Source organism: Zonotrichia albicollis, chromosome 35, assembly GCF_047830755.1.
Source record: "Zonotrichia albicollis isolate bZonAlb1 chromosome 35, bZonAlb1.hap1, whole genome shotgun sequence".
In the NCBI taxonomy this organism is placed as follows: Eukaryota; Metazoa; Chordata; class Aves; order Passeriformes; family Passerellidae; genus Zonotrichia; species Zonotrichia albicollis.
The window spans coordinates 703,804-719,059 of NC_133853.1; positions in this window are offsets into that span (position 1 = coordinate 703,804).

Sequence of the window (15,256 nt, forward strand, 5' to 3'; positions counted from 1 at the left end):
CTGACCAGCCCATCTTCTGGCTGGCAGATTGCAGGAGCCACTTAGCTCTATCAAACCAGCCCGACTCGGCACTGGTGCCACCTTTCATCTGGGAACCATCCTGCGTGTCGTGGATTTTCAGGAGTCAGCCGGCCACTCTCAGCCACAGGTCCCCAAACACATACCACGGCCATTATACCTGGAAGAAAATCTCAGCGGCCCGCCTTCTGCCTGGCAGATTGCAGGAGCCACTCGGTACTATCAAACCAACCCGGACTTGGCACTGGTGCCACCTTTCATCTGGGAACCATCCTGCGTATCGTGGATTTTCAGGAGCCAGCCGGCCACTGCCAGCCACAGGTCCCCAAACACAAACTACGGCCATTTTCCCTGGAAGTAAAACTGACCTGCCCATCTTCTGGCTGGCAGATTGCAGGAGCCACTTGGCTCTATCAAAACAGCCAGACTCGGCACTGGTGCCACCTTTCATCTGGGAACCATCCTGTGCGGCGTGGATTTCAAGGAGCCAGCCGACCATTCCGATCCACAGCCCCCGAAAACAAACCACGGCACTTTCCCTGGCAAACAAAATTCACACACCCCGCTTCTGGCTGGCAGATTGCAGGAGCCACTTGGCTCTATCAAACCAGCCCGACTCGGCACTGGTGCCACCTTTCATCTGGGAACCATCCGGTGTATCGGGGATTTTCGGGTGCCAGCTGGCCACTCCCAGCCACTGGCCCCCGAACAAAAACTACGACCCTTTTCCCTGGAAGTAAAACTGACCTGTCCATCTTCTGGCTGGCAGAATGCAGGATTCACTTGGCTCTATCAAACCAGCCCGATTTGGCACTGGTGCCCTTTTGGGTCTGGGAACCATCCGGCGCGGTGTGGATTTTAAGGAGCCAGCCGGCCATTCCCAGCCACAGGCCCCCGAAAACAAACCACGGCCCTTTTCCCTGGCAAAAAAAACTCACCCACCCTGCTTCTGGCTGGCAGATTGCAGGAGCCACATGGCTCTATCAAACCAGCCCGACTTGGCAGTGGTGCCACCTTTCATCTGGGAACCATCCTGCGTATCGTGCATTTTCAGGAGCCAGCCGGCCACTCCCACCCTCAGGCCCGCAAACACAAACTACCGGCCCTTTTCCCTGTAAGAATATCTCAGCGGCCCGTCTTCTGGCTGGCAGATTGCAGGAGTCACTCGGTACTATCAAACCAGCCCGACTTGGCAGTGGGGCCAACTTGGGTCTGGAAATAATCCTGAGTATTGAGGATTTTAAGGAACCAGCCCGCCATTCCAGGCCACCGGCCCCGGAAAAAAAACCACGGCCTTTTTCCCTGGCATACAAAACTCACCCACCCCGCTTCTGGCTGGAAGATTGCAGGAGCCACATGGCTCTATCAAACCAGCCCGACTCGGCACTGGTGCCACCTTTCATCTGGGAACCATCCTGCGTATCGTGGATTTTCAGGAGCCAGCCGGCCAATCCCAGCCACAGGCCCCCAAACACAAACTACGGCCCTTTTCCCTTGAAGTAAAACTGACCTGCCCATCTTCTGGCTGGCAGATTGCGGGAGACACTTGGTAATATCAAACCAGCCCGACTTGGCACTGGTTCAATTTTTCATTTGGGAGCCATCCTGCGTATCGTGGATTTTCAGGAGTCAGCCGGCCACTCCCAGCCACAGGCCCCCAACACAAACCACGGCCCTTTTCCCTGGCAAACCAAACTGACCCGCCCCGCTTCTGGCTGGCAGATTGCAGGAGCCACTTGGTTCTATCAAAGCAGCCTGACTCGGCAGTGGTGCCCCTTTGGTCTGGGAATCATCCTGCGTATCGTGGATTTTCAGGAGCCAGCCGGCCACTCCCAGCCTCAGGCCCCCAAACACATACTACAGGCCCTCTTCCGCGGAAGTAAAACTGACTAGTCCATCTTCTAGCTGGCAGATTGCAGGAGCCACTTAGCTCTGTCAAACCAGCCCGACTCGGCACTGGTGCCACCTTTCATCTGGGAACCATCCTGCGTATCGTGGATTTTCAGGAGCCAGCCGGCCACTGCCAGCCACAGGCCCCCAAACACAAACTACGGCCCTTTTCCCTGGAAGTAAAACTGACCTGCCCATCTTCAGGCTGGCAGATTGCAGGAGCCACATGGCTCTATCAAACCAGCCCGACTTGGCAGTGGTGCCAACTTGGGTCTGGGAATCATCCTGAGTATCGTGGATTTTCAGGAGCCAGCCGGCCACTCCCAGCCTCAGGCCCCCAAACAGAAAGTACCGGCCCTTTTCCCTGGAAGTAAAACTGACCTGCCCATCTTCTGGCTGGCAGATTGCAGGAGCAACTTAGCTCTATCAAACCAGCCCGACTCGGCACTGGTGCCACCTTTCATCTGGGAACCATCCTGCGTGTCGTGGATTTTTAGGAGTCAGCCGGCCACTCTCAGCCACCGGTCCCCAAACACATACCACGGCCATTTTCCCTGGAAGAAAATCTCAGCGGCCCGCCTTCTGGCTGGCAGATTGCAGGAGCCACTCGGTACTATCAAAGCAGCCCGACTTGGCACTGGTGCCACCTTTCATCTGGGAACCATCCTGCGTATCGTGGATTTTACGGAGCCAGCCGGCCACTGCCAGCCACAGGTCCCCAAACACAAACTACGGACCTTTTCTCTGGACGTAAAACTGACCTGCTCATCTTCTGGCTGGCAGATTGCAGGAGACACTTGGCTCTATCAAACCAGCCCGACTCGGCACTGGTGCCACCTTTCATCTGGGAACCATCCTGCGTATCATGGATTTTCAGGAGCCAGCCGGCCAATCCCAGCCACAGGCCCCCAAACAAAAACTATGGCCCTTTTCCCTGGAAGGAAAACTGACCTGCCCATCTTCTGGCTGGCAGATTGCAGGAGCCACTTGGTACTATCAAACCAGCCCAACTTGGCACTGGTGCAATTTTTCATTTTGGAGCCATCCTGCGTAACGTCGATTTTCAGGAGCCAGCCGGCCACTCCCAGCCACAGGCCCCCAAACACAAACTACGGCCATTTTCCCTGGAAGTAAAACTGACCTGCCCATCTTCTGGCTGGCAGATTGCGGGAGACACTTGGTAATATCAAACCAGCCCGACTTGGCACTGGTTCAATTTTTCATTTGGGAGCCATCCTGCGTATCGTGGATTTTCAGGAGTCAGCCGGCCACTCCCAGCCACAGGCCCCCAACACAAACCACGGCCCTTTTCCCTGGCAAACCAAACTGACCCGCCCCGCTTCTGGCTGGCAGATTGCAGGAGACACTTGTTTCTATCAAAGCAGCCTGACTCGGCAGTGGTGCCCCTTTGGTCTGGGAATCATCCTGCGTATCGTGGATTTTCAGGAGCCAGCCGGCCACTCCCAGCCTCAGGCCCCCAAACACATACTACAGGCCCTCTTCCGCGGAAGTAAAACTGACTTGTCCATCTTCTAGCTGGCAGATTGCAGGAGCCACTTAGCTCTGTCAAACCAGCCCGACTCGGCACTGGTGCCACCTTTCATCTGGGAACCATCCTGCGTATGGAGGATTTTAAGGAACCAGCCCGCCATTCCAGGCCACCGGCCCCGGAAAAAAAACCACGGCCTTTTTCCCTGGCATACAAACTCACCCACCCCGCTTCTGGCTGGCAGATTGCAGGAGCCACATGGCTCTATCAAACCAGCCCGACTTGGCAGTGGTGCCAACTTGGGTCTGGGAATCATCCTGAGCATCGTGCATTTTCAGGAGCCAGCCGGCCACTCCCAGCCTCAGGCCCCCAAACAGAAAGTACCGGCCCTTTTCCCTGGAAGTAAAACTGACCTGCCCATCTTCTGGCTGGCAGATTGCAGGAGCCACATGGCTCTATCAAACCAGCCCGACTCGGCACTGGTGCCACCTTTCATCTGGGCACCATCCTGCGTGTCGTGGATATTCAGGAGCCAGCCGGCCACTCTCAGCCACAGGGCCCCAAACACATACCACGGCCCTTTTCCCTGGAAGAAAACCTCAGCGGCCCGCCTTCTTGCTGGCAGATTGCAGGAGACACTCGGAAGTATCAAACCAGCCCGACTTGGCACTGGTGCCACCTTTCATCTGGGAACCATCCTGCGTATCGTGGATTTTACGGAGCCAGCCGGCCACTGCAAGCCAAGGTCCCCAAACACAAACTACGGCCCTTTTCTCTGGACGTAAAACTGACCTGCTCATCTTCTGGCTGGCAGATTGCAGGAGCAACTTGGCTCTATCAAACCAGCCCGACTCGCCACTGGTGCCACCTTTCATCTGGGAACCATCCTGCGTATCGTGGATTTTCAGGAGCCAGCCGGCCAATCCCAGCCACAGGCCCCCAAACAAAAACTATGGCCCTTTTCCCTGGAGGTAAAACTGACCTGCCCATCTTCTGGCTGGCAGATTGCAGGAGCCACTTGGTACTATCAAACCAGCCCAACTTGGCACTGGTGCAATTTTTCATTTTGGAGCCATCCTGCGTAACGTCGATTTTCAGGAGCCAGCCGGCCACTCCCAGCCACATGCCCCCAAACACAAACTACTGCCCGTTTCCCTGGAAGTAAAACTGACCGGCCCATCTTCTGGCTGGCAGATTGCAGGAGCCACTTGGCTCTATCAAAACAGTTCGACTCGGCACTGGTGCCACCTTTCATATAGGAACCATCCTGCGTATTGTGGATTTTCAGGAGCCAGCCCGCCACTCCCAGCCACAGGCCCCCGAACACAAACTACGTCCCTTTGCCCTGGAAGTAAAACTGACCTGCCCAACTTCTGGCTGGCAGATTGCAGGACACACTTGGCTCTATCAAACCAGCCCGACTCGGCAGTGTTGCCGCCTTGGGTCTGGGAACCATCCTGCGCGGCGTGGATTTTCAGGAGCCAGCCGACCTTTCCCAGCCACAGGCCCCGAAAACAAACCACGGCCCTTTGCCATGGCAAACAAAACGGACCCGCCCTGCTTATGGCTGGCAGATTGCAGGAGCCACATGGCTCTAGCAAACCAGCCCAACTTGGCATTGGTGCCCTCTTGGGTCTGGGAACCATCCTGCGCGGCGTGGATTTCAAGGCGCCAGCCAGCCATTACGATACACAGGCACCCGAAAACAAACCACGGCCCTTTCCCTGGCAAAAAAAATTCACACACCCCGCTTCTGGCTGGCAGATTGCAGGAGCCACATGGCTCTATCAAACCAGCCCGACTTGGCAGTGGTGCCAACTTGGGTCTGGAAATAATCCTGAGTATCGTGGATTTTCAGGAGCCAGCCGGCCACTCCCAGCCACAGGCCCCCAAACAAAAACTACGGCCCTTTTCCCTGGAAGTAAAACTGACCTGCCCATCTTCTGGCTGGCAGACTGCAGGAGCCACTTGGTATTATCAAACCAGCCCGACTCGGCACTGGTGCCCCCTTTGGTCTGGGAACCATCCTGCGCGGTGTGGATTTTCAGGAGCCAGCCGGCCATTCCCAGGCACAGGCCCCCGAAAAGAAACCACGGACATTTTCCTGGAAAACAAACTGACCCACCCTGCTTCTGGCTAGCAGATTGCAGGAGACACTTGGCACTATCTAACCAGCCCAAATTGACACTAGTGCAATTTTTCATTTGGGAGCCATCCTGCGTAACGTCGATTTTCAGGAGCCAGCCGGCCACTGCCAGCCACAGGCCCCCAAACAAAATCTACGGCCCTTTTCCCTGGAAGTAAAACTGACCTGCCCATCTTCTGGCTGGCAGATTGCAGGAGCCACTTGGCTCTATCAAACCAACACGACTCGGCACTGATTCCGCCTTTCATCTGGGAACCATCCAGCGCGGCGTGGATTTTAAGCCGCCAGCCGGTCACTCCCAGCCACAGGCCCCCAAACAAAGGCTACGGCTTTTTCACTGGAAGTAAAACTGACCTGCCCATCTTCTGGCTGGAAGATTGGAGGAGCCACTTGGCTCTATCAAACCAGCCCGACTCGGCACTGGTGCCACCTTTCTTTTGGGAAGCATCTTGGGTATCGTGGATTTTCAGGAGCCAGCCGGCCACTCCCAGCCACAGTCCCACAAACACAAACTACGGCCCTTTTCCCTGGAAGTAAAACTGACCTGCCCATCTTCTGGCTGGCAGATTGCAGGAGCCACTTGGTATTATCAAACCAGCCCGCCTCGGCACTGGTGCCCCCTTGGGTCTCGGAATCATCCAGCGCGGCGTGTATTTTAAGCAGCCAGGCGGCCATTCCCAGCCACAGGCCCCCGAAAACAAACCACTGCCCTTTTCCCTGGCAAACAAAACTCACCCACCCCGCTTCTGGCTGGCAGATTGCAGGAGACCCTTTGTACTATCAAACAAGCCCGACTTGGCACTGGTGCCACCTTTCATCTGGGAACCATCATGCGCGGCGTGGATTTTAAGAAGCCAGCAGCCATTCCCAGTGACAGGTCCCCGAAAACAAACCACGGCCCTTTTCCCTGGCAAACAAAACTCACCCACCTCGCTTCTGGCTGGCAGATTGCAGGAGACACTTGGCTCTATCAAATCAGCCTGACTCGGCACTGGTGCCACCTTTCTTTTGGGAAGTATCTTGGGTATCGTTGATTTTCAGGAGCCAGCCGGCCATTCCCAGCCACAGGCCCCCAACACAAACCACGGCCCTTTTCCCTGGGAAACAAAACTCACCCGCCCCGCTTCTGGCTGGCAGATTGCAGGAGCCACTTGGCTCTATCAACCCAACCCGACTCGGCACTGGTGCCATCTTTCATCTGGGAACCATCATGCGTATAGTGGATTTTCAGGAGCCAGCCGGCCACTCGCAGCCACAGGCTCCCAAACAAAAACCACAGCCCTTTTCCCTGGATGTAAAACTGACCTGCTCATCATATAGCTGGCAGATTGCAGGAGCCACTTGGCTCTAACAGACCATTCCGACTTGGCACTGGTGCCACCTTTCATCTGGGAACCATCCTGCGTATCGTGGATTATCAGGAGCCAGCTGGCCACTCCCAGCCACATCCCCCCGAACAAAAACCACGGCCCTTTTCCCTGGCAAACAAAACTCACTCGCCCCGCTTCTGGCTGGCAGATTGGAGGAGACTCTTGCCTCTATCAAACCAGCCCGACTCGGCAGTGGTGCCACCTTTCATCTGGGAACCATCCTGCGTATCGTGGATTTTCAGGAGCCAGCCGGCCACTCCCAGCCACAGGCCCCAAAACACAAACTAAGGCCCTTTTCCCTGGTAGTAAAACTGACCTGCCCATCTTTTGGCTGGCAGATTGCAGGAGCCACTTGTCTCTATCACACCATTCCGACTTGGCACTGGTGCCACCTTTCATCTGGGAACCATCCTGCGTATCGTGGATTTTCAGGAGTCAGCCGGCCACTCCCAGCCACAGGCCCCCAAACAAAACCACGGCCTTTTTCCCTGGAAGTAAAACTGACCCGCCCATCTTCTGGCGGGCAGATTGCAGGAGACACTTGCCTATATCAAACCAGCCCGACTTGGCACTGGTGCCACCTTTCATCTGGGAACCAACCTGCGTATCGTGGATTTTCAGGAGCCAGCCGGCCACTCCCAGCCTCAGGCCCCCAAACACATACTACAGGCCCTCTTCCGCGGAAGTAAAACTGACCTGTCCATCTTCTGGCTGGCAGAATGCAGGAGCCACTTAGCTCTGTCAAACCAGCCCGACTCGGCACTGGTGCCACCTTTCATCTGGGAACCATCCTGCGTATCGTGGATTTTCAGGAGCCAGCCGGCCACTGCCAGCCACAGGCCCCCAAACACAAACTACGGCCCTTTTCCCTGGAAGTAAAACTGACCTGCCCATCTTCAGGCTGGCAGATTGCAGGAGCCACAAGGCTCTATCAAACCAGCCCGACTTGGCAGTGGTGCCAACTTGGGTCTGGGAATCATCCTGAGTATCGTGCATTTTCAGGAGCCAGCCGGCCACTCCCAGCCTCAGGCCCCCAAACACAAAGCACCGGCCCTTTTCCCTGGAAGTAAAACTGACCTGCCCATCTTCTGGCTGGCAGATTGCAGGAGCAACTTAGCTCTATCAAACCAGCCCGACTCGGCACTGGTGCCACCTTTCATCTGGGAACCATCCTGCGTGTCGTGGATTTTCAGGAGTCAGCCGGCCACTCTCAGCCACAGGTCCCCAAACACATACCACGGCCATTTTCCCTGGAAGAAAATCTCAGCGGCCCGCCTTCTGCCTGGCAGATTGCAGGAGCCACTCGGTACTATCAAAGCAGCCCGACTTGGCACTGGTGCCACCTTTCATCTGGGAACCATCCTGCGTATCGTGGATTTTACGGAGCCAGCCGGCCACTGCCAGCCACAGGTCCCCAAACACAAACTACGGCCCTTTTCTCTGGACGTAAAACTGACCTGCTCATCTTCTGGCTGGCAGATTGCAGGAGACACTTGGCTCTATCAAACCAGCCCGACTCGGCACCGGTGCCACCTTTCATCTGGGAACCATCCTGCGTATCATGGATTTTCAGGAGCCAGCCGGCCAATCCCAGCCACAGGCCCCCAAACAAAAACTATGGCCCTTTTCCCTGGAAGGAAAACTGACCTGCCCATCTTCTGGCTGGCAGATTGCAGGAGCCACTTGGAACTATCAAACCAGCCCAACTTGGCACTGGTGCAATTTTTCATTTTGGAGCCATCCTGCGTAACGTCGATTTTCAGGAGCCAGCCGGCCACTCCCAGCCACAGGCCCCAAAACACAAACTACGGCCATTTTCCCTGGAAGTAAAACTGACCTGCCCATCTTCTGGCTGGCAGATTGCAGGAGGCACTTGGCTCTATCAAAACAGCCAGACTCGGCACTGGTGCCACCTTTCATCTGGGAACCATCCTGCGTATGGAGGATTTTAAGGAACCAGCCCGCCATTCCAGGCTACCGGCCCCGGAAAAAAAACCACGGCCTTTTTCCCTGGCATACAAAACTCACCCACCCCGCTTCTGGCTGGCAGATTGCAGGAGCCACATGGCTCTATCAAACCAGCCCGACTCGGCACTGGTGCCACCTTTCATCTGGGAACCATCCTGCGTATCGTGGATTTTCAGGAGCCAGCCGGCCAATCCCAGCCACAGGCCCCCAACACAAACCACGGCCCTTTCCCTGGCAAACCAAACTGACCCGCCCCGCTTCTGGCTGGCAGATTGCAGGAGCCACTTAGCTCTGTCAAACCAGCCCGACACGGCACTGGTGCCACCTTTCATCTGGGAACCATCCTGCGTATCGTGGATTTTCAGGAGCCAGCCGGCCACTGCCAGCCACAGGCCCCCAAACAAAAACTACGGCCCTTTTCCCTGGAAGTAAACTGACCTGCCCATCTTCAGGCTGGCAGATTGCAGGAGCCACATGGCTCTATCAAACCAGCCCGACTTGGCAGTGGTGCCAACTTGGGTCTGGGAATCATCCTGAGTATCGTGCATTTTCAGGAGCCAGCCGGCCACTCCCAGCCTCAGGCCCCCAAACAGAAAGTACCGGCCCTTTTCCCTGGAAGTAAAACTGACCTGCCCATCTTCTGGCTGGCAGATTGCAGGAGCCACATGGCTCTATCAAACCAGCCCGACTCGGCACTGGTGCCACCTTTCATCTGGGCACCATCCTGCGTGTCGTGGATATTCAGGAGCCAGCCGGCCACTCTCAGCCACAGGGCCCCAAACACATACCACGGCCCTTTTCCCTGGAAGAAAACCTCAGCGGCCCGCCTTCTTGCTGGCAGATTGCAGGAGACACTCGGAAGTATCAAACCAGCCCGACTTGGCACTGGTGCCACCTTTCATCTGGGAACCATCCTGCGTATCGTGGATTTTACGGAGCCAGCCGGCCACTGCAAGCCAAGGTCCCCAAACACAAACTACGGCCCTTTTCTCTGGACGTAAAACTGACCTGCTCATCTTCTGGCTGGCAGATTGCAGGAGCAACTTGGCTCTATCAAACCAGCCCGACTCGCCACTGGTGCCACCTTTCATCTGGGAACCATCCTGCGTATCATGGATTTTCAGGAGCCAGCCGGCCAATCCCACCCACAGGCCCCCAAACAAAAACTATGGCCCTTTTCCCTGGAAGTAAAACTGACCTGCCCATCTTCTGGCTGGCAGATTGCAGGAGCCACTTGGTACTATCAAACCAGCCCAACTTGGCACTGGTGCAATTTTTCATTTTGGAGCCATCCTGCGTAACGTCGATTTTCAGGAGCCAGCCGGCCACTCCCAGCCACAGGCCCCCAAACACAAACTACTGCCCGTTTCCCTGGAAGTAAAACTGACCGGCCCATCTTCTGGCTGGCAGATTGCAGGAGCCACTTGGCTCTATCAAAACAGTCCGACTCGGCACTGGTGCCACCTTTCATATAGGAACCATCCTGCGTATTGTGGATTTTCAGGAGCCAGCCCGCCACTCCCAGCCACAGGCCCCCGAACACAAACTACGTCCCTTTGCCCTGGAAGTAAAACTGACCTGCCCAACTTCTGGCTGGCAGATTGCAGGACACACTTGGCTCTATCAAACCAGCCCGACTCGGCAGTGTTGCCGCCTTGGGTCTGGGAACCATCCTGCGCGGCGTGGATTTTCAGGAGCCAGCCGGCCTTTCCCAGCCACAGGCCCCGAAAACAAACCACGGCCCTTTGCCATGGCAAACAAAACGGACCCGCCCTGCTTATGGCTGGCAGATTGCAGGAGCCACATGGCTCTAGCAAACCAGCCCAACTTGGCATTGGTGCCCTCTTGGGTCTGGGAACCATCCTGCGCGGCGTGGATTTCAAGGCGCCAGCCAGCCATTACGATACACAGGCACCCGAAAACAAACCACGGCCCATTCCCTGGCAAAAAAAATTCACACACCCCGTTTCTGGCTGGCAGATTGCAGGAGCCACATGGCTCTATCAAACCAGCCCGACTTGGCAGTGGTGCCAACTTGGGTCTGGAAATAATCCTGAGTATCGTGGATTTTCAGGAGCCAGCCGGCCACTCCCAGCCACAGGCCCCCAAACAAAATCTACGGCCCTTTTCCCTGGAAGTAAAACTGACCTGCCCATCTTCTGGCTGGCAGATTGCAGGAGCCACTTGGTACTATCAAACCAACACGACTCGGCACTGATTCCGCCTTTCATCTGGGAACCATCCAGCGCGGCGTGGATTTTAAGCCGCCAGCCGGTCACTCCCAGCCACAGGCCCCCAAACAAAGGCTACGGCTTTTTCACTGGAAGTAAAACTGACCTGCCCATCTTCTGGCTGGCAGATTGGAGGAGCCACTTGGCTCTATCAAACCAGCCCGAATTGGCACTGGTGCCACCTTTCATATGGGAACCATCCTGCGTATCGTGGATTTTCAGGAGCCAGCCGGCCACTCCCAGCCACAGGCCCCCAAACACAATCTACGGCCCTTTTCCCTGGTAGTAAAACTGACCTGCCCATCATCTGCCTGGCAGATTGCAGGAGCCACTTGGTACAATCAAACCAGCCGGACTTGGCACTGGTGCCACCTTTCATCTGGGAACCATCCTGCGTATCGTGGATTTTCAGGAGCCAGCCGGCCACTCCCAGCCACACGTCCCCAAACAAAATCTACGGCCCTTTTCCCTGCAAGTAAAACTGACCTGCCCATCTTCTGGCTGGCAGATTGCAGGAGCCACTTGTCTCTATCACACCATTCCGTCTTGGCACTAGTGCCACCTTTCATCTGGGAACCATCCTGCGTATCGTGGATTATCAGGAGCTAGCGGGCCACTCTCAGCCACAGGCCCCCGAACACAAACCACGGCCATTTTCCCTGGCAAAAAAAAATCACCGACCCCGCTTCTGGCAGGCAGATTGGAGGAGCCACTTGCCTCTATCAATCCATCCCGACTCGGCACTGGTGCCACCTTTCATCTGGGAACCATCCTGCGTATCGTGGATTTTCAGGTGCCAGCCGGCAACTCCCACCCATAGGCTCCCAAACAAAAGCTATGGTCCTTTTCCCTGGAAGTAAAACTGACCTGCCCATCTTCTGGCTGGCTGATTGCAGGAGCCACATGGCTCAATCAAACCAGCCCGACTTGGCAGTGGTGCCAACTTGGGTCTGGAAATAATCCTGAGTATCGTGGATTTTCAGGAGCCAGCTGGCCACTCCCAGCCACAGGCCCCCAAACAAAAACTACGGCCCTTTTCCCTGGAAGTAAAACTGACCTGCCCATCTTCTGGCTGGCAGACTGCAGGAGCCACTTGGTATTATCAAACCAGCCCGACTCGGCACTGGTGCCCCCTTTGGTCTGGGAACCATCCTGCGCGGTGTGGATTTTCAGGAGCCAGCCGGCCATTCCCAGGCACAGGCCCCAAACACAATCTACGGCCCTTTTCCCTGTAAGTAAAACAGACCTGCACATCTTCTGGCTGGAAGATTGCAGGAGCCACTTGGCTCTATCAAACCAGCCCGACTTGGCATTCGTGCCATTTTACATTTGGGAACAATCCTGCGTATCGTGGATTTTCAGGAGCCAGCCGGCCACTCCCAGCCACAGGCCACCAAACACAAACTACGGCCCTTTTCCCTGGAAGTAAAACTGACCAGCCCATCTTCTGGCTGGCAGATTGCAGGAGCCACTTTGCTCTATCAAAACAGCCCGACTCGGCACTGGTGCCCCCTTGGGCCTGGGAACCATCCGGCGCGGTGTGGATTTTGAGGAGCCAGCCGGCCATTCGCAGCCACAGGCCCCCGAAAACAAACCACGGCCCTTTTCCCTGGCAAACAAAACTCACCCACCCCGCTTCTGGCTGGCAGATTGCAGGAGCCACTTGGCTCTATCAAACCAGCCCGACTCGGCACTGGTGCCACCTTTCATCTGGGAACCATCCTGTGTATTGGGGATTTTCAGGAGCCAGCCGGCCACTCCCAGCAACAGGCCCCCAAACAAAAACTACGGCCCTTTTCCCTGGAAGTAAAACTGACCTGCCCATCTTCTGGCTGGCTGATTGCGGGAGACACTTGGTATTATCAAACCAGCCCGACTCAGCAGTGGTGCCACCATTCATGTGGGAACCATCCTGCGTAACGTCGATTTTTAGGAGGCAGCCGGCCTCTCCCAGCCACAGGCCCCCAAACACAAACTACCGGCCCTTTTTCCATGGAAGTAAAACTGACCTGCCCATCTTCTGGCTGGTAGATTGCAGGAGACACTTGGCTCTATCAAACCATCCCGACTCGGCACTGGTGCCACGTTTCATCTGGGAACCATCCTGCGTATCGTGGATTTTCAGGAGCCAGCCGGCAACTCCCACCCATAGGCCCCCAAACAAAAGCTATGGTCCTTTTCCCTGGAAGTAAAACTGACCTGCCCATCTTCTGGCTGGCAGATTGCAGGAGCCACATGGCTCTATCAAACCAGCCCGACTTGGCAGTGGTGCCAACTTGGGTCTGGAAATAATCCTGAGTATCGTGGATTTTCAGGAGCCAGCCGGCCACTCCCAGCCACAGGCCCCCAAACAAAAACTACGGCCCTTTTCCCTGGAAGTAAAACTGACCTGCCCATCTTCTGGCTGGCAGACTGCAGGAGCCACTTGGTATTATCAAACCAGCCCGACTCGGCACTGGTGCCCCCTTTGGTCTGGGAACCATCCTGCGCGGTGTGGATTTTCAGGAGCCAGCCGGCCATTCCCAGGCACAGGCCCCCGAAAAGAAACCACGGACATTTTCCTGGAAAACAAACTGACCCACCCTGCTTCTGGCTAGCAGATTGCAGGAGACACTTGGCACTATCTAACCAGCCCAAATTGACACTAGTGCAATTTTTCATTTGGGAGCCATCCTGCGTAACGTCGATTTTCAGGAGCCAGCCGGCCACTGCCAGCCACAGGCCCCCAAACGAAATCTACGGCCCTTTTCCCTGGAAGTAAAACTGACCTGCCCATCTTCTGGCTGGCAGATTGCAGGAGCCACTTGGTACTATCAAACCAACACGACTCGGCACTGATTCCGCCTTTCATCTGGGAACCATCCAGCGCGGCGTGGATTTTAAGCCGCCAGCCGGTCACTCCCAGCCACAGGCCCCCAAACAAAGACTACGGCTTTTTCACTGGAAGTAAAACTGACCTGCCCATCTTCTGGCTGGCAGATTGGAGGAGCCACTTGGCTCTATCAAACCAGCCCGACTCGTCACTGGTGCCACCTTTCTTTTTGGAAGCATCTTGGGTATCGTGGATTTTCAGGAGCCAGCCGGCCACTCCCAGCCACAGTCCCACAAACACAAACTACGGCCCTTTTTCCTGGAAGTAAAATTGACCTGCCCATCTTCTGGCTGGCAGATTGCAGGAGCCACATGGCTCTATCAAACCAGCCCAAATCGGCACTGGTCACCCCTTGGGTCTGGGAACCCTCCTGTGTGGCGTGGATTTTAAGGAGCCAGCCGGCCACTCCCAGCCACAGGCCCCCGAAATCAAACCATGGCCCTTTTCCCTGGCAAACAAAATTCACACACCCCGCTTCTGGCTGGCAGATTGCAGGAGCCACTTGGCTCTATCAAACCAGCCTGACTCGGCACTGGTGCCACCTTTCATCGGGGAACCATCCTGTGTATCGTGGATTTTAAGGTGCCAGCTGGCCACTCAAAGCCACCGGCCCCCGAACACAAACTACTGCCCTTTTCCCTGGAAGTAAAACTGACCTGCCCATCTGCTGGCTGGCATATTGCAGGAGCCACTTGGTACTATCAAACCAGCCCGACTTGGCACTGGTGCCATTTTTCACTTGGGAGCCATCCTGCGTATCGTGGATTTTCAGGAGCCAGCCGGCCAGTCCAACCACTGGCCCCCAAACACAAACTACGGCCCTTTTCCCTGGAAGTAAAACTGACCTGCCCATCTTCAGGCTGGCAGATTGCAGGAGCCACATGGCTCTATCAAACCAGCCCGACTTGGCAGTGGTGCCAACTTGGGTCTGGCAATCATCCTGAGTATCGTGCATTTTCAGGAGCCAGCCGGCCACTCCCAGCCTTAGTCCCGCAAACACAAAGTATTGGCACTTTTCCCTGGAAGTAAAACTGACCTGTCCATCTTCTGGCTGGCAGATTGCAGGAGCCACTTGGCTCTATCATACCAGCCTGACTCGGCACTGGTGCCCCCTTTGGATAGCGAACCATCCTGCGTATCGTGGATTTTAAGGAGCCATCCAGCCACTCCCAGCCACAGGCCCCCGAACACAAACCACGGCCCTTTACCCTGGCAAACAAAACTCATCCGCCCCGCTTCAGCCTGGCAGATTGGGGGAGCCACTTGGTACTA